The 9,505-nt window shown below is 43.2% G+C and overlaps 1 long non-coding RNA gene across 1 annotated transcript; it reads right to left on the bottom strand.

Annotated features, from left to right (window-relative positions):
* Positions 1-332: 332 nt before the first annotated feature.
* LOC129697134 (uncharacterized) lies at positions 333-5,518 on the bottom strand. The gene is made up of 3 exons (XR_008723454.1): positions 4,315-5,518; positions 4,052-4,206; positions 333-3,205 (listed from the first exon to the last, which is right to left on the bottom strand). It is a non-coding gene; the product is annotated as an uncharacterized LOC129697134 (long non-coding RNA).
* Between the last annotated feature and the right edge of the window lie 3,987 nt (positions 5,519-9,505).

Raw genomic sequence — 9,505 nt, 5'->3', positions numbered from 1 at the left:
TTTTTAATGTAGTTGTGCATCTTGTTTTTTTTTAATATATGACCACGGCAAACCAAATTATTCGTATGTTGCAGAACATACTTGGCTAATAAATTATTATGATTATGTATTTCAAGTGTTCTGGGAAACATCTAAAATGTGCTGACACTTGGTGATGGTAACTGTTTACTAATGTTTTTGATAATGTACCTTTGAGCTGCCAGCCTATCTGAGCTTTACTTTTGTTTGCTGTTATTTCACTTGTCAGTTTGTGCAAGCTATTTTCCTGTCCATCGCTGCAGCTTTTAGTTAACTTAAAAGTACCAGCCCAGCTCTAAAAGTGGTAGGTGCGACACGGTGGCGCTGCATTAGAGCTACTGCCCTACAGCGCCAGAGGCTCGGGTTTGATCCTGACTACATAGAAAATAGGTGCAGGAGTAGGCCATTCGGCCCTTCGAGCCTGCACCGCAGTTCAATATGATCATGGCTGATCATCCAACTCAGTATCCTGTACCTGCCTTCTCTCCATACCCCCTGAACCCTTTAGACACAAGGGCCACATCTAACTCCCTCTTAAATATAGCCAATGAACTGGCCTCAATGAACTACGGGTGCTGTCTGTACGAAGTTTGTACGTTCTCTCTGTGTAGGTTTTCTCCAAGATATTTGGTTTCCTCCCATACTCCAAATACATACAGGTTTGTAGGTTAATTGTCGTGGTATGAATTAAATATTTTCCTAGTGTGTGGGATAGTGGTCGTGTGTGGGTATTGGTCCGGACTCGGTGAGCCAAAAGGGCCTGTTTCCTCACTATATCTCTAAACTAAAATTCCAGCAATTTTTATTATCCTCATGATCAGCAATAAAAAATTGGCAGATTTCAGCTCCTTTCATTAGATTTCTGCTGGTTACAAGCACTTGGGTTTATCAAGACCCAATATGTTTTCTGATTATTTAATAATGGTAAAAACATTTTTTTCACTCGTCTAATACACCATTTTGTCAAATTCTTGTTCAGTGTGGATAATTAAGTCTACTGCGCCATTCAATCGTGGCTTACTCTTCACAGTAATGAGGCACTATGATGATCATTTGGCGGCACTGGGCCTGTACTTGCTGGAGTTTAGAAGAATGAAGGGAGACCTCATTGATACATACAGAATAGGGAAAGGCTTGGATAGTGGATGTTGAGAGGATGTATCCACTAGTGCAAGAGTCTAGGACTAGAGGTCATTGACTCAGAATTAAAGGACTTTTAGGTAGACCAGGAGAAATTTCTTTAGTCAGAGGGTGGTAAATCTGTGAAATTATTTGCGCCATAAGGTGGTGGCCGTGAGTGGATATTTAAGGCAGAGATAGAGATTTTTGATTAATACAGGTGTCAGAGGTTATGGGGAAAAGACAGAATGGGGTAGGAGGGAGATAGATCAGCCATGATTGAATGGCGGAGTAGACTTGATGGGCCAAACGACCTAACAGTTTCAACCTCAGACTAATAATGTGCAGTTTCGAAGATGTTGTTAGCATTTCTAAATATTCCCATTTATCACAAAACAATGGCCCAATCTCCTCAAATATTTTGGGAGGTGGAGATGGTGCCTGATGAACTAAGTTATGGAATGAAAAAGTACAAATGTTGGCTGCTTTCCCAAGGGATTACAAGACAGCCGTAGACTTGCTAAAGTGATCAAAATGGACTAATTAAGCAGCCAAGTTGTAATGGAGTGGCCTTTTGGGACTGGGAGTCTGCAGATGGCACTAACGTGTGTGGTATCATAGACAGTGAAAATTGTTATCAAAAACAACAGCAGGATCTAAATCAGTTGGGCAAATGGTCTGATCAATAGTTAATGGAATTTAATCCAGAAAAGTGCATAGTTAATTTTTTTGAAGATATTTGAGGATATGGTTGGTTAAATAGACAATGGCAGTGGTACATTTAGAACTTCAGAAGGTATGTGATTAGTGTAGTATACTGCTGGCTATTGAGAATTGGCTGACAGGCTGAAACCAAGGATTGGGAGTAAATAGGTGGGGTAACACAGGTCTTCTTCAACTAGTTGGATGAGGCAGCCAAATATCGCACTTCCAGTTTTACTGATGATACAAAACTTGGGAAATGTTTGAACAGTGAGAAAGATGTAAAGAGTTTTTAAAGGGATAGAAACAAGCTGAGTGTGTGGGCCAGAACACAACAGAAATAATATAATATGGGCAATGTGAAGTCATCTACTGTTGCACACAAAACAAGTTTAAATTGCTTTATTGTTGTGTACACTGATTTACAGTGAAAAGCTTTTTTTTGCATACTATCGAATTAAATCAGGTAATACTGTACATAAATACAATCAAGCCATACACAAGCACCATACGTAGAGAGAGGAGAAACATGCATAGTGCAGCATACAGTTTCTCAACATTGTGGCATAATCGTTTCTGAGAAAAAGTCCAATGTTCACAATGATGTTGGTTGGAAATTAGGAAATTTATCTTAGCTTCTGGAAGGACCATTCAGAATTCAAATAACAGGGGAAGAAGCTGTTCCTGAGTCTGAAGGTATACACTTTCAGGCTTTTATATCATATCCTCTTTGTGGTGGAAGCAGGGAATAGTGGAAATGACAAGGGTGGAAAAGGTCTTTGATTATGTTGGCTGCTTTCCCAAGAGAGTGAAGTGTAGATGTAGTTAATGGTGGGAAGTCTGGCCCGTGTGCTGGAGAGATCCACAACTCGGCAATATCTTGTGGTCTTGGGCAAAGCTGTTCCCAAACTAAGTAGTGATACAACCCGGCAGTACGTTTTCTACAGTTCCAACTGTAGATTTTGGTAAAAGTCTTTAAATTAATGTCAAATATCCTGAGGAAGTAGAAACAATGGTATGCTTTTTTGGTGATGATGGAATTCAGGGACTCATATTATTTCCATTCATCTAAATCCATTCTGTGCTTTAACCCAATAAGGCGGTTTCAATGATGTCAATGTACAAATTGGAAGTCTGGACCATTGTCCTGGTGATTCCAGCTACCATCATCATAATGAGCTGCCCGATGGTACTGCAGACTGCTGTAGCGGTGATCTGGAGGATGAAGCGTACCACCACCATCTTGTTGGAGGGAGCAATAAGAAGCAGGATCCATCCATTCCTTTCAGAATACTTGAGATTATTTTCAACATGGCATCAATCTCTAATGGTTAGGGCACTGCCTCGTACTCTGGATCAAACCCAGCTGTAAAAGATAGAATAGTTTATGGGCCATTCTTTGGAAACCAGATGGCATCACATAAAATAATACATTAAAAAATTATGGTATGATTAATCTTATTCATTGCTATTTTCTCACCGACAGAACTATAATGCATGTCTGCTAAAGATATGAACATTCTAGCGTTTTAAAATTCACAGGGTTTGTGAGATAAAACTGAGTTATGAAAAAGAGGTTTCGTGAGGTCACACACATGACCAGTCATATTTGACCTCTGACCCTAAACAAACATTGTCAGCATAGCATAAAAATTTCTCTAGAAAAGATTCGAAAAAAATATGACCAAGATGCCCCATCTCAACTAGTCCAATTTGCTTGCATTTAGCCCATATCCCTCTAAACCTTTCCAATGCATGTACCTGTCCACATATCTTTTACACTATAGGTTGTAGGTGAGAGGGGGAAAAGTAATAGGGAACTGAGGGGCAAGTTTTTCCACTTAGAGAGTGGATGGTATAAAGAATTTGTATTTGAGTTTGTATTCAAATACTTTCAAGTATTTGAGGGACAATAACAATATTTCAAAGATACTTGGACAGGTACATGGATAGAAAAGAATTAGAGGGATATGAACCAAACGCAAGTAATGAGACTAGTTTAGATGGGTCATCTTGGTTGACAGGGTTAAGTTGGGCCAAATGGCCTATTTCTGTGCTGCATGACTCTTTAGAAAATATTGTTAGCTGGTGCAAAGAAATAGGACATCCAGACAAAATAAATGTAAATGGCAGACTTGGGGAATGCATTTTTTCTGGGGATTTTTAAAAGACTGTCAGTGAGGAATACATTATTCTTTTTAGTAGCTCTTACCAGAGGCTTTATTGGATTGAGCGAGGGAAGATTGCAGATGCTCTGGATCTCCTCAGGCAAGACGGCAACTGTCAGTGTGCAAATTGGCCATGTTAAGCTCATTGGCCCACAGAAGGTCCATGATAGCTAAGATCTGAGAGCATGGGTCCATCAATCTTTAATAAAGAAAAAAGTTTAAAAACAAAATCAACAGTAAAGGCATCTAAATTAAACATTTTTTTAAATTGAAAAATCTATTTTTGAATGTAAATGTTAGCACTTACATAGACGACTGGTAACTTCTGCTTACCCAAGACAGCATAGGAGGGTTGAGGAGGAAGGTTACTGGGAGTGGAGGTCCTCCGTATCCATTGGTGAAATCGGAGACAGAGACAGAGGCAAGGGCACAAGAGAGAGTGAATTAGTTTAGTTTAGAGATTCAGCACAAAAACAGGCCCTTCGGCTCACCGAGTCTATACAATAACGATCCCCGCACAGTAACACTATCACTATCACGCACTGGAGCAATTTATAATTTTACCGTACCCAATTAACCTACAAACCTGTACGCCTTGAGTGTGGGAGTTAACTGAACATCTCAGAAAACCGACACAAGTCACGGGGAGAACGAACAAATTCCATAGAGAGCCCTCGTAGTCAGGATCGAACCTGGGTCACAGCTACTGCACGGTCCTTGACAGATCTGGGTCAGGATCCAGTGGCATGGAGTACAAGACGACTGGGGACCTTTTTCTGCTGCAGCCTTCATCTGCCTTCCCAGCCGTTGTGACACTCCACTAAAGTCAGCCATCATCCTCCGCCTGTTCCACCAATGAGGTCTTGGTTGAATTGTTCTTAGCAGGGACCTCCCCTTCGACCATACCGCCATGGGTGGCCCTAGCAGTAGCATACCTCCATACGGCATCGCTCTCAGGATTGCAGGACCACACAACCATCTCCACCATGACAAGGTGACAATCCACGGACATCTTATTATGTTTAAGTTAACATACACGGATCAGTTATATTGCTTGTGCGACAGCGAGGTGACATCATTAGCTTCAAACCAGGGGTAATTTTGTAAACTTTCTTCAAGCAATCCATCAGATTCTCCATCACTCGTTCTTCAGTCAATCCATTACAAAAGTCTCAAACTCCTGCTCGATTTAATACCCAAGCCATTTAAAACATGCAAGTTATAGCTACTGAAGAGGCATTGCATCCATCTCAAAACAATATATGGATCCATCGCTAAAACAGCATCACACAAGAACAAGCCTTTACATATAGGAACTACAGATTCTGGTTTAAACAGGTGTCGCGTTCTGCATTGTCAACTAACATTGGCACTTTCTCCTCTTCATCTTCCCTCCGACCTCTGGCACACACCGAGGGGCCATCTTCGCAAACCTCCGGAACCCACCATGGGCCCGTCTTCAGCTGTCGAGTCCTCTCTGGGATGGCACCATCCGTCTTCCTCGCTCCCTGAGGGCCCAGCACACTCTCTTTATCCGTCTCGCTTGGCTGACGAAAGTGGGTCATTTGTCGTAACTCTTTGCCTCCTGCTCCTATTCATTTTCTCTCCGGCTGACAAATCTTCTCTTGGATGGCACACATTGATCTCTTCAACATCCTCGCCTTGTGTTTCCCACTAAAAAGCAGCGCAGTTGTGATGCTCATGATCTCGTTTGGTACTGGCTGGGTCTTTTCCTCCCCGTTATCACTGATGCTGTCTTTAGTTCGGTGTTGAATTGGTGATGGCTCCATCTTCAGTCAAAAAGATACATCATTCCTGGAGATTCTGCCTTGCTAGCAGAGTCCTCCCAGAGCTGGTCAGGCTATTTGCCATTTTCCTTCTGGCTTTGCCCTAATGGTGAATCCAATGACACTACAAAGAGGAAACCATCAACGTTAGCTCCAGCTACTTCTGGTCAGTTGTAATTCCTTGGTTTCGAGTGACAATCCAGTGTAGGGTTCTGATGCTTCTGTTCCTCCCCTGTATGTTCCTTCCTCATTTTGTCCAGTGTTGATTTGGGTGTGAAATCTGTCCTGTTACAAAATAGAGGCTTCAGCTCCAGAGATCCCTCTTTCAGATGATCAGTTCTGCATTTGTTCTCTCCATTGGCAGATCAACATTGGCACCTCTGCATCCTCCTGCACCACATTGCCCGTCTTCATCTAGAACCTCTGGACCCACCATAATCATTTTCTTTAGCTGCTTATTCTCTTGGACAGCGTCCATCTTCCTCGCTCCCTGAGAATCCCAGCTCACTCTCATCCAACCATCTTGCTTGGGTGACAAAAGTGGGTCATTTGTCGTAACATAGACCATTCTTGCTTTCAACCTCTCAGGTCCGGCACTTTTGCATCACGGTTTTATCAAACACCATTCACCCCAACGGGGTCCCATCTTCAGCTGTCGAATCCTCTAATATTGACTTTCACACCTTTTTAACTCTTTTACAATCACCTTGCCTTTGTGTTTGCCCACCAACAAACAATGTCATTTGTGATGCTCATGATCTCCTGTTTGGTCCTGGCTGGATCTTTTCCTATAACAACTATCACTGGTGGTTTCTGTGTGCTTCAGTGTTGAATTGGTGATGGCTCCAGTTCATCATTCAAAATCTGATTGCAGTGCACCAGAGTCCTGGAGGCTATTTGCCATTTCTGCCTTGCCCTAGGTGAGCCATGGTCAGAGCTATTTACTTGACATTTTTCTTCTGGCTTTGCCCTTCCGGTGAATCCAATAACACTGCATAGAGGAGTCCAGCTTGGTTCTCAATCATAGTTACCTCCAGCTACTACTGGTCAGTTGTGATGCCTTAGTTTACACAGTGACAATCCGTTGTCAGGTTCTGATGCTCCTGTTCATCCCATGTATGTTCCTTCCTCATTTTGTCCAGTGTTGATTTGGGTGTGGGTTCTCTTCTGTAACACGGATAGGCTTCTTTCCCAGAGATCCCTTGGCTTTCAGGTGTCCTGATGCTCATCTTCGTCTTCTCTCCGTCCTCCTGCACCCACCGACCACCCGTCTTCGTCCAACCTCCAGAACCCAACGCGGGCCCGTCTTCAGCTGCTGAATCCTCTCCTGAACTGCACACCTTGCTCTCTTTAACCTCCTTACTTATGTTTCCCAACACCAAGCAACCTCAGTTATGATGCTCATGCTCTCCTGTTAAGTCCTGGCTGTGTCTTTTCCTCTGTTCGGCATCACAGGTGTTTTTTTTCCAACCTCCGTGTGTTGAATTGGTGATGGCTCCCGTCTTCAAGCAAACAGATGCATCATTCCTGGAGATTCTGTCTTGCTTGCAGAACCCTTTGCAGTGTTGGTCAGCAGCTATTTGACATCTTATGATCTCCTGGCTTGGTCCTGGATGGGTGGTGAATCCAATGACACTGCAACTAATGTGTCCCACCAACAGTCGTCAATTGGTGATGCTCCATCTTAAGCCTTGTTGCATAATCCTGAGATTCTGCTTTTCTAGCAGAGTCTCCAGCACTGGTCAGGCTGTTAACATCTTTCTTCTGGCTTTGCCCTGATGGTGAATCCAATGACACGGCAAAGAGGAGTCCAGCTTGGTTCTCAACCATCGTTAGCTCCAGCTACTTCTGGTCAGTTGTGATGCCTTGGTTTTCCCAGTGACAATGCATGGTAGGGTTCTGATGCTGCTGTTCCTCCCATGTACGTTTTCTGCTCGGTTATTTCCGCTTCCTTTTGTCTAGTTTTGACTTGGATGGGGTGTTTGTCCACTGACAAGGATAGGCTTCATTACCAGAGATCCCTTAGCTTTCAGGTGTCACTTTGAGCATTTGTTGTACCTACCATTGCCACAGGCAATTCTTTATCTCTCCGTCACCCACCGTGGGCCCGTCCTCAGCCGCCAAGTCCTCTATTGGACAACAATGTCGGCCATTCTCACCCCTCGACGGCCCACCTCGCTCCCTTTAACAATTCAATCAAAGAAAGGCTTATTCCTCACTTTGCATTGCAGCTAGATAGATTAATTATGACCCTTTCTACCCAGCCTGAAGAACAAATACTGGTCTGAATTACACTTGCAGGGTATGTAAGTAAGCAAATAGTGAAATCAGGCATCCAGACAAAATAAAATGCAAATTGCAGCTCTCGTGGTCCCTCTTAAAAGATACTCAGCAACCTGACAAACATTCTCTCCAGGTTCAAGATCAACATTTTCCCACCAACCATCAGTTCCATGAACCACATTGCAACAGCAACGCATTTCAGAACCGAAAGCACATTACGACTCAATTTTGCATTATGCTTCTGGTCATTTGTGATGCCTTGGTCAAAATAGCCGAATCAATGGTCAATTTCTGAATGCATCCGTTCCTCCCCTGCTATGTTTCAAATTTTGTCAACCTCCTCTTGGGTGTGCTCTGTCCTGTGACAAAGTTAAGCTTCATAACCAGCTTCCCTTGGCAAACAAATCTTTCTGACAGTTCTCTTTATTACCATTCTAATAACTTCTGTCATCTCTTCCACCTCCACTCACCTCTTCACAACCTACTTTCCATGCCAAACTCAACCTTTTCCTCTGGTTATACAAAGACCATTACCAACCCTAAAACCTCTCAGGTCAGGCGTTAGATGCTGGCAATTTTTATCAAACACCATTCACACACCAACCGTGTCCCATGGATCGCAAGCAAGCATTATGAAGTCTGTAATGTTAAAAGATTTTCAAAAATCTTTAAGTCATTTTACAATCACCAGTAGCCTTTATTACAGCATCAAATGTTTTGTTGAGATAATAAAAATTAAACATCTGTTTGGTCCTAGATGGATCTTTTCCTCCTCGTCATCACTGGTATTTTCTTTTCTTCAGTGTTAAAATTGGTGATGGCTCCATCTTCAGTCAAAAAGATGCATCATTCCTGGAGATTCTGCCTTGCTAGCAGAGTCCTCCCAGAGCTGGTCAGGCTATTTGACATCTTTCTTCTGGCTTTGACTTCTGGTGGATCCAATGACATTGCAAAGAGGAGTCCAGCTTGGTTCTCAATCGACGTTAGCTCCAGCTACTTCTGGTCAGTTGTGATGCCTTGGTTTTCCCAGAGACAATCTGTAGTAGGGTTCTGATGCTCATGTTCCTCCCATGTATATTCCTCATTTTGTCCAGTGTTGACTTGGGTGTGGGTTCTGTCCTGTGACAAAGATAGGCTTCATTACCAGAGATCCCTTGGCTTACAGGTGTCGGGTTCTGCATTTGTGGTAATTACCATTGGTACTTGCTCCTAGTCTTCTTCTCTCCAACTTCCGGTACCCACCAAGGGCCGGTCTTCAGTTGCAGAGTCCTCTCTGGGATGGCCCCATCCGTCTTCCCGCTCTTCAGCTCACTCTGTAATTTGTCGTAACTATCTTGGCTTCTTGCTTTTCTTCATCTTCTCTCTGTACGGCACCCACTGGTAACGTCCAACCTCCGGCACCCACCGAGGGCCCGTCTTCAGCTGCGG

Source organism: Leucoraja erinacea, chromosome 5 (assembly GCF_028641065.1).
Source record: "Leucoraja erinacea ecotype New England chromosome 5, Leri_hhj_1, whole genome shotgun sequence".
NCBI classification, from domain to species: Eukaryota; Metazoa; Chordata; class Chondrichthyes; order Rajiformes; family Rajidae; genus Leucoraja; species Leucoraja erinaceus.
The sequence above is the reverse complement of the archived record's forward strand: the minus strand, read 5'-3'. Positions and strand labels throughout refer to the sequence as shown.